The sequence below is a fragment of the Nyctibius grandis genome, chromosome 25 (assembly GCF_013368605.1).
Source record: "Nyctibius grandis isolate bNycGra1 chromosome 25, bNycGra1.pri, whole genome shotgun sequence".
Taxonomy (NCBI): Eukaryota; Metazoa; Chordata; class Aves; order Nyctibiiformes; family Nyctibiidae; genus Nyctibius; species Nyctibius grandis.
Genome location: NC_090682.1, coordinates 5,020,952 through 5,035,503, shown reverse-complemented (window position 1 = coordinate 5,035,503; position 14,552 = coordinate 5,020,952). Strand labels below are relative to the sequence as shown.

Sequence of the window (14,552 nt, the reverse complement as noted above, 5' to 3'; positions counted from 1 at the left end):
GATGTCTTGTAATGTGTTAACAAGCCCCAAATTTACACTGTCTGTAAGAAACCCCAAGGAAAAGTGGAAGTCATTCTAACCAGGGGAGTGGAAGTCATTCTAACCAGGGGAGTGTCTCCCATCCCGCTGCTCTGGTTTTCACTTCTAATTTTGGCAAACAAAGTAAACATGGAAACACAGTGTTTGTGCAAATTGCTCTTACAGAAAATACAGACTTATTTTGAGCCTCTCTTGAATTTGCATTTTAGGCTGTGATTGTACAACAAAGGGAAGGTATTGAGATCAAGGCTGAAAAGGAATTGCTCTTTGCCCACAAAATAAATGCTATGGTTATATGTGATCAGTTTTGATTTAAATTTATCCGCCACTTGATTGTTGAGATCACTTGGGTTGCCTATGAAATGATACACTAAGCTTATAACATGAACTGTCTATGCTGTGCTCTGGAGCTGCAGATCCATGTTGGGGTACTGTGGGGCTGGTGGTGCCCGGTGTGCCCATACTGAGAGTGACCCAGGCTGGGTTGAGAAACGCCTCTTGTACTTAGAGCAAAATAGTCTTTTTGTCCTCTGCATTCATCTGAGTTTTCTGCTCTATTTTTTCTCTCATTGTGGAAGTGTTCATTTGGAGGGTTTTACAGGTTAGGGAACTGATGCACGTTATTGCCACTGCAGGAACACGGAGCGTGTAGAGGCACTCTCTTTGATTCTGCAATCTTTGCTGCCATCATTCCTAGAAGCAATTGGAAAGAGAGATAAACTGGAGGAGATACAGAGGGACCGTCCAGTTTGCAGTGCCACAAATGAAACATTATAAAAAATGCCTGCCAACTGAGAGAATTTATTATCAGGGAGCTGTCAATCAGGGGCAGAAAAGTAAAGGCAAGAGGGAAGAAGAAACAATTTAAAAAAAAAAAAAGGCAGAGTACAAGTCATTTTATGAAACCCTTATTTTAAGTAATGTTTGCTAAATTACTTGCTTTTTCTGTCAAGCTTGTAGAAAAAACATTGGTTCTTTTTCTTGGCTTTAATTCTCAGTTCTGGAGCGTGTTAACACTTGTAGTCAGGGGAGGAAAGAGAGAGATGCGCCTGAAAGGACTGGTAGATGTTTGGGATCCCAAAGCCACAGCGATCATTGTTACTCCTCACAGTCAAACGTGACTGCCCCTGAGCTAGTGGACCTGTGGAGTTCAGTGGGTGGAAGGGAAGATAAATATTCAGGTTTTATCTTTAATACAAAAGTCTGTGAAGAGATTAAATACTCCGTGCGTTCTTTGCATGTTCAGCTCTTCCTTGTATTAATGTAAATAGAAAAAGAGCTTGGATCTGGGAGAGAGCTGATGTCACCACCCGCCCTTTTTTTTCGGTGCTTATTCCAGGCTCTGAAATTGCTTGGTTTGAATGTCAGGAGTGCAATAATACCCTTTGATATTTATCATCACAGGTGATTGGAAATAAAAAGAGGAGAGGCATCACATTTTGGCATGTCTAAGGTTATTAGGTCTAACCTCCAGTGCTGTCCTGTGTGTTATCTTCATGCAAATCTTAACCTACTTTCCACTGCCTTCAAGCTTTCCTGCCTTCACTAGGAAACTGTAGGGTGGGTTTGTGTGTTCACTGCTGCATTTCAATTGATTTTCTTTTACTTGCCCCCGCCTCACCCTTTGGGGGGGTGAGGTGCACAAGCACAGTTTGTAATTACATGTCACAGAGTGCCCTGTTGACATCTGTTTACTTAAAACCAGGAAGCAAAACCTGCTTTTTAGTGGCTTTTCAGTTTTCTTGCAGCAGAATGTTCAGATCCATGTTGTCTTTTGTAAATTTTCTCCATTTCCCTCAATTTCCACTTGTCTCATTTTAAACAAAGAGCAGCAGTGTAACTTCTAGGGCCTTCGTAGCTTGCATATGTAGGAGTGTGTTTGTATTTTTTATTTGCATAGGTTTGCAATCCCTGCAGTTTGTTTTGGGGTTCCTGACCCAAAGATCTTGGAACTGATCTCGATGGGCAATCATTACAAGGCATTTCGGCTGCAAAACTCTGCAAAGGCACATTTTTATGGCAATGTAAGACCATCAGTTGGCAGTTATTAGAAAAACTGAGGCCAGGTCGTGTAATATTGTATATGGGTTTATTTAGAGGGTCCGTATACCTTTAATTATACTATCTGAATGAGACAGAAAATTCGAATTAAATGGGCCTTAGGACAGAGAGGTTTTCCACAGCTTTTTGTTTGGTTTATAAATATTTTGTAGAGGAGGAACTGTATCAGACAAATATTTATTATTTCCTAACTAATTGGTCTGCTCTGGCAATGATATCATTGGAGTTCACTGCAGCTAGAGGTAAAAAGCAACTGCCTTTAGGCTGCACTAAATGATGCCAGAGGATTTCCTTGTCACTGGTATAAGCAGGAACTGGTGAAAGTCATGGAAGACATAAATGACTTCTTTAGTTCTGGATGTGTTTGGTATGTCTCAGGATGTGGTCCTGGCCACATATTGGTTACAAATTCTGCACAAGTTAGGTTGTACAGTCTTGCTGTTTGCAGGACACATCCCTTCCCTCAAAACAACAGAGATGCTATTTTTAACCAAAATAAATCATCAGATTGCTCAGTGGGTGTGAGAGGAGGGATCAGAATAGCTAGAGGTGGCACAGAAAGGGAGGGAACTTTCTCGTCTTTATATTTTTTCAATGTTCTTTCTTAAAAAGATTGCAGCATTTTCAGGATCCCTGGACAGTCACTGAGTATTGATGGGTTTGTCCTTGTCTTCAAGGCCTTGTACAATTTATCTCCTGGTAACCCTTGCTCTCATCTTTCCCCAGCCTGCACAACTAACTTTGTTTTGTATGACTCTTTTCCATGCCTTCATCCAAGCGCTTTTCATAGGAAATACTCTCTGTCTCTGTTACCTTTCTGCCTTTTTCTTAACAGCTCTTCCTTATAATTGTTTTCCAGGAGGTTGATGGGACCCTCTTGAAGATACAGGGAGCTGAATAAAAGACATCCTACAAAGGAAAAGGAGCAGAAAATATGGTGCTAAATGAAGAGGTATTCAGCACTACTCTGTTATGGGACTGTTTTTTTTTCTGTGGCTGTAGATGGTGTCTGTTTTATAGCTGTGCTAAGCCTAAGGCAGGTGGCTTTCATAGGTTGCTGATTGCCTTTGCTTTCTTCAGATTGCAGGGCACAGAATATATCCTCAAACAAGTTTCATCTGTAAAGCTCCAGGCACTCTGGGAATGGTCAAGAGACACAAACTCCTCCGCTTTTGCATTCTGAAACATCAGTGGCAACAGTGAGGTCAGTTTTTCACTTTGTTGCATTTATTGGTGGGATATTGGGGTGGGGGTCTGGAGATTTTTCTGATAAATTCGTGGAAAACGCAATAAAGCAGAAAGTGTTTGTGGGAGAAGGTGGACAGAGGTGATTCCTATTTTGTGTTCTTATTGCAAGACTGGGAAGGAATGAAGGAAATCTTGAAACAAAATGTTGTGATTGCTTTTTCAAAGCTCTGTAAAGCTTCAGTTCTGTGTAGGAGATGACGAGGAGGTTAGATCGGTTCTTTTATTTAATCCAATCAAATTCATTCTGGATCCTGATTTTGTACTGTGGTATGAGAAGTCTCTGATGACTCTGATACAAGTCTGTTATTATCTAATTGCTTTTCCATAAGGCTTTCACTGGATAATTAGGATATTGTTACAGCTACTGAAACCTGGTAATTCCTCTATACTGAAATCTGCCTCTATTTATTATACTTGTGCTATGGGAACAGCTTAAAGCTTGGGGTGAGATCAGGTCGTCATTAATGACTACTGTTGCAGGCACACCAAAGAGACATTCAGAAAACTTGGGTAAGAGAAGGGAGGTGAGGGAGTGTGTTGAGGAGGAAGAACATCAGGGTCTCTTACAAGGCCACTGTAAAACTTGTGCAGAGTCTGAGTGAGGACCCTGCTTCCTGCTGCAATCCTGAAAATGACAGCTAGTGTTTCATACTAAGCACTACACAGTAAGCATGTTTGGTTTGGATTTTTTAAAGTCTCTTTACATGTGAATCTGTTCTGGGCTTTGCACAGCCTAGTGAGGAGAGAATTTCTCCTCAGGTTGCTGTGTAGTTCATGGTGGCTCTCTGAAAGATACATCCAGACTTTTGCAGCTCATTAGAAGGGTCATGAAAGAATTTGGTAATTAAACAGAAGGATACTGAACTGATTCAGCAAATCACTCCCTTACCTCTTTGTGCTGCAGCTAAGGTTTCACGAAAGGTTTCTCCTGGGATCCTTGAAAGTAATAATAGTGGGTCCTACATAAACAGAATTACTGATGTTCCAGGGAAGGTTGGGATGTTGATTACGAGCACATCTGCAAGAATAATCACGCTAATGCTTAGTGTTTACAGCCAGGGACTCGGGACACAAAGCAGGAGTGTAGCGCAGAGGGCAGGATGCTAGAGCTAAAAGGTTTGAGCACAGCTCATCATTCAACACACCCCCCATATATGTAGCTTTGCCCAAGGCATAAAGGCTGTCTTGAAATAGTTTAACATGTTCTGTAGCTTCATGGCCAGCAGTTTTTCTTCTCACCTGGCTTTTCACACAGGATCTGACTTAGACTTGTGGATTACTCTTCAGAGTACTGTAGCTTTGTCTATTGACCAGTTGCAGGGAATTCAAATTTTCTGAAGACAGCCCTGCCTCAGATTTTTTTTTTTTCCTTTGGACAATGCCTTTCTTTTCATGAGTGATGCAAGGATAAAATCTACTTGGGGAAGTCCTGACCAGCCAGGAGAGATATAGTAAGGATAGGTCATTCTCAGTCAACTGTACAGCCCTCTGTATGGAGTGGTAGTTTATGTGGATGAGGTGATATAGTCTGCCATAATGTTAGTAAAGCTTTTGACAATGTCTCCCAAGACTTTCTTGTTTGGAAACTGAGAAAGTAGGCTCTGGATAAACAGATTTTAGGGTTAAAACTGTCCGCAATAACAAGAGGAAACAGCCACAATTTGTGAATGGGCAAGGTCAGATTGAACACTAGGGAACACTTTGCTAGCAGGGCAGTGCAAGACTGAAGTGTGCTAGCTCAGATGCACTCTTCTGGAGGTTTGTGAGGGAGAGAACAAGCCACAGCTGACCTGATCTTTTGATGGTGATTGTCCTGCTCTGAGCAATGGGATGGATTATGTGATGTCTGGAGGTCTTTTCCAGCTTTATGTGACTCTATGAAATACAACAGTGATTGCATCTAGCAGAAGTTAAAAATAACATATTGGTAGACAAGATACTCTTAGGTTATTTTTTCCCTCTCATCTTGCTGCTTCTGCCTGAATGATTCAGGAGATTTCTTTCCCTGGAGGTGGACAGGCACTGTGTGTTAGACTGGCCAAGACTCCCACAGAACCAATGAAGTAAAATAAGGTAGAGCCCCCAAAAAGGGGGAGATGTAAATCTCCATCCAGGTCCTAATAAAGACAATAAACTCGCTTTCCCTCAGCTTCAGCACAGCAGCTGACAGGCACCATGGGTGTCTGCAGTGGTGCGAGGAGGAGAGAAGGGCACTCGGGGAGCTCCTATGGTGATGCAGTAGTTATATGCTCAGTTACCGATCACAGATTTCTCTGAATCCCATGGCTTATCAGTAATTTCCACTTGCTCTTATAGTCTCACAGTCAGTGTCTCTTTATTCACGTTTCCGTGTCACTTCTCTCCGGGAAGCGGTTAATCACTTACCAGTTTCTCTGGAAGATGGAAAGGGTTTGATCTCACTGTGGCCTGTTGTGTGCTTTGCTTCCCTGCTGAGCTGCCATCCAAAAAACTATTAGGGCAAAATATGAATGCTCCAGGGAAGCTTTCTTACCCCTATGTAACGTGAATCGGCTTCTCCATGGGCCTGACTTAGGTGCCTGAAAAAAATTCCCATCTTAAAAATGACATCAGCAGAGGAAGGATGCTGTCAGGAGAACTGATGCTAGAGGGTCACCTTTGTTGGTCAAGGACACTATGCCAGGCAGAGAGGGAGCAAGTCCTTTTGCAGATGTCTACAAAGCCAAATTTTGAATGAGTGCAACCTGGCAAATCACCACTAAATGAATGCAAATTGCCCTGGATTAATCTAAATCTCTGGAACTAAGTTAGCCTGTACCAGCCAATGTTTTAGCCCACCTGATCTGATGCTGAGCAAACCACTAATGGGGAGTGAGGGAGCTCCTGAAGCATTATAAAATCCCCTAGAGGAAGGTGATTTATTTTTTGACAAGAAAGATTTTAACCCTTCTGCAGAATTTTGCAACAGAGAATTTCCTGAGGTTAGTGACTTGTCTGGAGCAATCCTGAGAGCTGATCTCACTCTGTTCTTTAAGGGTTATTTTTCCCCCCCGTCTATCAAGGAGTATGTTCAGGTATTCAGGATAATTGGCAACCTCTAAATGACAGCCCTCTGCTCATTCTTGAGGTGAAGCTGTTACAAGGGGAAGCAGCAGTTGGGTGCCTTTCCTTGGCTGGTCCTGCACCTCCTTGAGCAAGGCATGGAGCCTGGCAGCAAAGTTCAGAGAGAAGCATGAGGGAGGTGTTTGGCTCCCTTTGTGTGGAGGAGGTGGTTGTGTGGGAAGCGGAGGGAGAAGCAAGCAAGCCAGCCTGAACCCTGGGAGGAAGGAATGGCTCTGTCGTTAGGTTGGAACCTGTCCAGAGTGCCATCCATGTTGAGATAAAACTAATGTGACAGCTGTGGGTTTCTAGACAAGAACTGGTCTGGCCAGATTTAATAAGAAAAGCAATATGTAGTGTGAAGCTAATATGATTTCAGCCTATGAAAGAGACACCCAGCCTATGTAGGCCTGAAGGATAAATGTGTAAAACTATTACAGCTGTCTACAGCCTTGTACGTGCTGCTCGTGCTCCGACAGACGCAATTATTTGTTTGTCTTACGCTAGCACCTAGAGGCTTCCACTGAGATCTGGGCCCTTGTGCAGGGGGCAGTGCTGTCATGAGATGTATTTTCTGCCCAACAATGGGGGCTGGCGGTGGCTGAGGAGGCTGTTGGGGAGCTGAGACCTGGTGCAGCTCAGCTCTCTGATGCTGCCAGCCACAAAGGAGGCTTGAGCTGCTCCCAGCCTGCAGTGCTGGGGCAGAGATGCTCCCTGAGGCGGACTTCAGGCACTCAACATTTTAATGGGGTGCAGGCAGTGTTCCCGAGGGGAGGCAGAGCACGCTGCACCCGGGTCTGCAGCTCAGCTCTCGCTGTGCACACAGAGGAAGCTCCGAGCAGGCTGTTGCCACAGTACGGGTCAGTGACGGGGATGCAGGGGATGTGCACTAGAGAGCAAAATGCTGCAACCAGCTGTTAGCCTGAGACCTCACGCTTAACCAGCAAGTCAAATGTGGGCACTAATTGCAGAGATTTTGAACCACAACTGAGTGTCGTGGTCATGAGAAATGGCAACACAGGATTCTTTCTATATGGTGTCAATGATTTGTGCAGTCCCTCGTATCTGTCCCGGAAATCAAATGCAAACCTGCCAAAACCCCTGTCTCTGTGCATGTAACCCTGACAGATTTCCCAAAGTGAATTTTTAATTTGTACCTTCCCTCCGCAGTGTCCTCCATAATATTCACCCCTCAAATGTCAGGCTTTTCCCTACTACATAGTAAAGATTTAGCAGCATAAGGCTGGAGGGGAGGCCTCATGTTGCTGAGACTTTAACAAATTATACTACAGAACATTAACTGGTATGCCATAAAGTATTATCATAATTAATTACAACTAAACTGCAGTTGTCAAATAAATGAACAAAGTACATTTCATGATGCATTATCCCTGCTCTTTTATTGTTTGTCCTCTTGCTAGTTAAGCTAAAAATAATCAGTCATTTGCAGTTGAGCTTCTCGTTATTAGAGTGAAAGTTCCACTGCAGCCATGGAGTTGTAGGGAGGCTTGTGTGTGCATGTATCTAAAATGAATGTACTAACAACTGTGAAATTATTGCTGGAGAAAAGCTCAAATGATAGTAACATTGAGGTCACGATAACTTTCTTCTTTGGTCTTGACGCAATAATGGAGAACAACAAAGTGTTAAAATGTTGGCAAGACAGACTTGTACTGGTTTATATCTACTTTTGTCAGAGGTAAAAAAAAAAAAAAAAAATTAAAAAAATTGGGGGAAGTGTGTGGATGGCATGTAAGGAAGAAGAGCATTAATAAAATTAGGCGCCTTAGGTGCTATATGAGACCTTCCTCCAGAGGGAGGAGGCAAGATCTTTGCAGATAATGTATAGAATGACCTTTCCAAGGTCTTCTGAGCATGATCTTCAGCTTCCAAATATTGGCACAGCTTCACTGAAGAGGCTGGGATTAATCTGATTTACTCCAGTTAGAGCTCATCCAGCAATTGTAAATAGCTGAGGAAAAAAGTTATGCATTGTTTTAGTCAATTTGGAGGAAATCATCAGGCAGCTAAGTCCCTTTCCATGGGTGTGATTGAGTTCATAGTGTTAAAAATGATCTCATTAGCTTCTAAGGCAAAAATTGATTGTCTGAGCGCTAACCTGACAGAGCAGGAGGTGGTGGTGCACACAAATTTTCTAACAAGGCGCATGAAAACCTTGTCTTCGAGCGTGTGCACCCATGTGAATGTACACAGAGGTAGTAGGCATGAACAAATAGTGGATGTGCTTGCACAAATAGTTGCCTAAGCATGTAATATAAGGGTATGCACCTATATGTGCCATTGTATGCACTTGACTAGAAATACCTGGTCCATGGCAGAATGAAAGGAGATGGTGACAAAACACCAGTGAGATTCACTGGAGCTACTACCAGAGTGAGATTTGTCTGTGCTAGTTGCAAACCTGATCCTGAGTCACAGGGTCTGCAAAACTTTCTCCAGAACCCAGTCCTGCCCAGTGCTGTGACTGCTCTCATAGTAACATAGCGTGCCAGGAAAAAGGGGTAAAATATTTAGTTCCGTTCTTATTTCCAGGACAGTGAATACCAGTAGCTGAACAGTCTCTCTCTGACCTCAGATACTAGTACAAGTCCTCAGACAGGTCCAGAGATGAGCCAGGGATCAGTGACTGATGCCTTGCTCCTGTTGAGGAAGGAGCAAGGAGACTTGGCTGCTTCTCTGTTACTTAAAGTCACTAGGTGGGCACTGTAATTTTCTGTGAGGCAGATGCTCCTGTCAGTTGTATTGTTTCCTTGCCAAGATGCATGTTACTTCTGGGAGCCCTTAGGGGTCCATTTACCAGAGATAATTAATTAAATTAACAGCCTTTTGTAGGCGTGCTGGAGGTTCATGTAACAAGTGTGCTTTGAAACAAGACACTGGATTTCTACAGCCATTGGTAAACAATGTGCAGGTTAAAACTCTTGGCCACGTCTTTCACTGGTATTAAGCAGAAAACAGTCAAACTGTGCCAATTTACTCTATGCAAGGACCAATCTCCTTTTATCTTTCCTCTTCATATTTGCTCTCTCTCTGCTAGGTGTAGAAAATCTGTTTTTTCATGCATACCAAAGACTAAAATCTTTAACCACTCCCTGTCAGCATGATTGCACATTGATTGTTCATCATCTTTCATATAATAGAATTAGGTCTCATTAAAATAATCTCTTCCCCTGTTAGCTAGGCTTGTTCAGTCTCCTACTGTCTCCCCAAATTGCCCGTTGTTCTAATTAAGGAAATCTACCATTTACATTCATTCCGTCCTTCTTGGAAGACAAAGAGGAGAAAGATGGGAAGGGTCAGTTGCTGTGAATATCGCCACTTTAAATAGGAAACCAGTGCCAACTATTGAAACACTCTTGGTTTAGTGATGATGGCCCTATTGGGTTATAATTACCCGTGGCCTTCCACACCACTCCACTCAGGGTTATGGATCATAGCTTTGGAGCAAGACAACCTATTCAGCAGAAAGGTCAATCAGCTAGTAGAAGCTGTTTCCTTTTCTGTTCAGCTTGAAGGTAAAAAGAAAGTGTGTGAGTTGGTCTGCATTTCAATGAACTCCATGCTGAGACCTGTTTCAGCAGTTGCTACTGTGCTACAGAAAACTGCCTTTTTCATTCTCAGAGTTGTGAGGCGCATATGGGCAAAACCAGATCGAATAAAATAACGACTTTGCGAAAACTTTCAGTGACACAAGGGAAAACTTAAGGGAAACCTTCTGCTTTGGGGTTTTTGGGAGCTACTTGTGTACTGCATTAGGGCAGATTCTCTTTTAATTCACCTTAATTTCTCTGACTGACCAAAGTGGGGAAAAAATGAAGTAATACTGCATTTTTCTTTTTATCATAATTATCCATGAAGAAATATGCTTAACTCATGGCTTGGACTTGATTTGTTACTTAGGGAATGTGTGGCAGACTGAGGATTGAATCTTGAACTTTGGTATCCCAACTCAGTATGTTTTATATCCAACTATCACTTACCAGTTGCAGCACTCTCTTTCTCAGAGGGGTGTTCAGGTGCCCTATATCAATAAGGATACCATGACACCAGGAATTTGTCTCTCACTGCCAGTCTGTGTCAGGTCCAGTATTATACTCGGATCTTATGCTATGCATCCGCTGATAAGCAACAGGCAAAACTACTGTGGCTGCTTTCTCACGCCCGCATAGTACTTGCTGATTATACTAAAATCCCCATGATCATCTCTGCTCATCTCACATCAGAGGTCCAAAAATGCAGGATACACTGCTGACTCAAAATGAGAGCCCCGGGAAAACTAATGATGTGGGATCAATTTCTTAGTATTAGTGACGTTTCTGTATCACCTCACAGCTGGGTGACTCTGCCTTTGTGATATAAATAATCTGCCACAATAAAAATGAAAGAGCCAGATTTGCTGGGAAAAGACTTAGGATGCAAACTACATTGAAGCTTAATGGACTGGAACAGTTGGGGAAATGTAAGGAGGAGCTTTGTGTTTGATGAACGGGATGGAGAACCAGGGCTGCTGGGTTCTCTTCCCAGCTCTGACAGGCAGTGAGCTGCTGAGGCAGTGCAACAGTCTAAAAATTTTGTGTGCTTGCTTCCTCACGAACTTTCTGCATGAGTTTACCTAAATAACTAATTTAACTATGGTCTCTCTCTAAAGTAGAAACAATTGCAGAACCTGAGTGTTGTGATTTATCAAAGCCAGTAAAGTGCTTTTCAAATAAAGCATTAAAGGCAGAACATAATTTCTAGGCTTCCTCCAGATGCTCTGTCTCAACTGCTTTTAAAGTCCAGGTGGCATGTTGGTTTAAAAAAAAAAAAATGAGGAGACTACGGACATAGAAGAGTTTTATTTTAATGGTAGGATGGAAGGCCTGAGGGAAAGCCAAGACTGTCAAAGATCAAGAAACACCAGTGGACAGGGCATGTTGTCAAAGCGGAGGTTAACCTTGTGGAGGAGAACTGTGTCTTGAGAGAAGCAAATCCCCACCTTCACAGCTTTTCCCTGAAGTTAGTCACTGAGCTGCAAACACATAGGAGAACAGTTGAAGCAGGTTTTTGATACTCCCAAGAGCGAGGAGCCCTAAGCTTGACATTATTTAGGATGACAATTGTGTTCTCAGCATCTCTCTAAATTCACTAAGCCTGGATGTACCACAGCTGAGAACCCAAACTCCCTTTGGCTTTGGACTTTTCCCTGATAGCATGAAAGGTGCGCAGCAGTTAGACCTTCCTCTGCTAATGTCTGCTAATATCAGCTGGGAAAATATGGGACTGGAACTGGTTGAGGATGGGTTTGTTATTCTCTGTATGACTTCTTTCTCCACTTCCCTTGCCATGCTGCCACAAGGCGTGATGAAAGGGTAGAAAATGCAGCTGGGCTCTGCCTGCCACAGGATTAATTTATTTTCATAAAGGAGTCAAATTTCCATCGTTACATTTTCATCTACAAACCATCAATATTTCAGGGCAATGGCAAAGCCCAGAGTGGGGGAGGAGAACTCCTTCAGTCTCAAGGCTCTTTTCATAGTTAAAAGTTCAACACAGAAAATTTGATGCTTAATAAATTGGAGCCTTCTCTGCTTTAAATCATTTTTACAGCAATTGTGGAAGAAAATATAATTATTACAAACTGGTCATTTGTTACCAAGAAATCTCATTAAATTGACTTTGTGCTGGAAGGTTTGGTGGGGGATGGGAGGGTAGAAGAGGCAGAAACTTGACAGAGGGGTGGGAGAGAAGTCTGTTAATTACAGATTGATTATTTCTTGTGATTGAATGTAGAACATAATCAGCTCATCCTTTCTAGTGGTGCAGATGGGAGCTACAGGGACCTTTTTGTCTTCCTTGACCTGCTAGCGTGGCATGCTAATGGCCTGGGGATGCAGGGAATCGCCTGTACCACTGGAGAACTTGCAGAAGTACATTTAGATGAAGTCATGGATCAGGGCTGCTTTTCTCCCCTGGGAGTCAGTCTGGCCCAGCAATTTAATGCAATGTTGTCTCATCATCGTATCTCTATTTCACACTGAACTAATCCCATAGCTCTTGTACACTGCAAGCAGTCTACTTTGCAGCTGAACGGGGAGGTGCTTGGATAGCCATATCCAAGCTAGCTTTGGGTCAGCTGGCTCAGACACTGCCTGCAGTGTCCAGACTTGCCTAAGAAGTTGGGAAAGCAATGGTCTCGTTTGCCTATGCCGAGCTCCTTGCTAACATGGAACTTCTTAGATCTCACCTACTCTCTAATCTCAGCCACGCTCACAGCAATGTGTGTGTACGTATGTAAGTATGCAGATTAAACAAATATACAAGATGGCAATACTCTGAAATGGGGACTTGATTTAAGGTGGAAACTCTCAACAGCAAAGCAACTGCCACGTAAATTAAGGCTTCGCTATCATTTAGAAAGATATCTGCAACATCAATGTGCAAAAATCACGGGGAAATCGTTGCTGTTAAGGGGGATATGATTTTTTTTTTTAATGCTCTTCAAAGGAGAAGAATATTGTGTGTTTTGACATCAAAATGGAGCAATTGTTTTTGCAAAATGATTTTTCTCTAGTTTTAGACCTTTTTAGTGATTTCTCATCTTGGATCCTTAAAGAAAAAAATTGCTGAAATATGACAAATTGATAGACCATAATGATCTAATCGTGTGTGGTGTATTTCCGAGAAAGAACAAAAAGAGCAAGAATCTATGCTAGGATTTTAAGAAAATGATTCCTGGACATGTAGATTGTCTTTTATCAGCATTAAGAACAATACCTAGCACTTATCCAGTGTATTTTCCTCCATAAAGATTGTAAAACTTTTTACAGTCCTCGGTGAAGAAGGTTATTCAAATATTGGAATATGTATTTAATGGTAAAACCAATTATTAGGGGAATACAATTTTTTGTCCTATTACCAATACATGCTTAGGATCTTAGGCAACAAAGCCCCAATAAAAAATGAGCGGCTGAAGCACTCAGCCAGCCTCAAGGGAGCCATTATCTTTCATTCGTGGGTTAACAATACCATTTGCTTAACTGTGAACAGCAAGAAAAAAATAATAATTTTAGAAAAAAAAAATCAAAAGTAAATGCAGTGACAAAAATAAAGGGTTTGGCAGGTCTGAATTTTTGACAGATACTTCTGTTGACTGAAACTGTTTCCTTAACTCACCCTGATTTTGAAAATATTCTCTGCTGTTTTAAAACTGTTCTGCTTCTGTTTCTGGCTACATCTCATAAGAAAACCGAAATGTCACCCAGCTTTGGGATTGAACATTTTGCCCCATTTTACATCTGAAGTAACCGAAATAGAAAAGTGATTTGCCCAACATCACACAAAAAGGAGCATGTGAAATTAGAAAAGAAACCCAGCCAACCAAAACCAGAACTCCTGGATTCTGGTCAAAACTGAAAAGGATATTGTGTATTTCAAGGATTTGCATGAGCCTAGGGACATCTGCAGTGTTGCTGGAAGTTGTCTGAGAAATGTCTCTGCCTGTTTCAAATGTTCCTGCTGGTTAGTCAAGAGATGATGGTGAGGTTTGGATGGGCTGGTCTTTTGTGATGGTTTTCCTATGGTTTTTGCCGGGCTTTTCTATGAATGATGACTTTTTGACTTTTGTTGTGTTCAGAGATGGGGAGATCTTACAGCTGACAGAGGAAATGGGTCACTCATTTGCTTACGTATCCATTGGAGAACCAGCAATGGGCTAGTGGTGAATTTGATGCACATAACTGCAGAGATGTAGCTATGTCCTTTCAGCAACATTACTCTACAGCTCTATTCCTGGAGGCAGGAGAAAGCTGCTTCTCAAAGCAGTTAGCGCTGCAGTGAGCCAGGTCTTTCTTTGCACTGACAAATCTTGTGAATCTCCTCTCGCCAAAATTAACAGCTTCTAGTCTTGGCCTGGCCTCATGCCAAGTGGATAGCTTGCAGGATCCTGCCTGGTTTCATGCAGGACTCAGCACAGGGCAATCTGTTGAATGAGAGGGGGGTCTGAATTATTTCCAAGCAACAGAACGTGGGCTGGATAAGCAGCTCCTAAATGATAAAACTATTTTGGTGATAATTTCAGGCCATGAAACCCAGATAGATGCTCAGGGGGAATCTTGGAGGCTCTT

At 42.4% G+C, this 14,552-nt stretch overlaps 1 long non-coding RNA gene across 1 annotated transcript in view; it reads left to right on the top strand.

The window, feature by feature from the left end:
* The window catches only part of LOC137673552 (uncharacterized), a 143,821-nt gene that overhangs the window by 39,302 nt on the left and 89,967 nt on the right, over positions 1 to 14,552 (top strand). The window contains exons 2-3 of the long non-coding RNA XR_011049756.1: positions 2,960 to 3,052; positions 3,181 to 3,304. This is a non-coding gene — a long non-coding RNA (uncharacterized lncRNA). The remainder of the gene's footprint in view (positions 1 to 2,959; positions 3,053 to 3,180; positions 3,305 to 14,552) is intronic.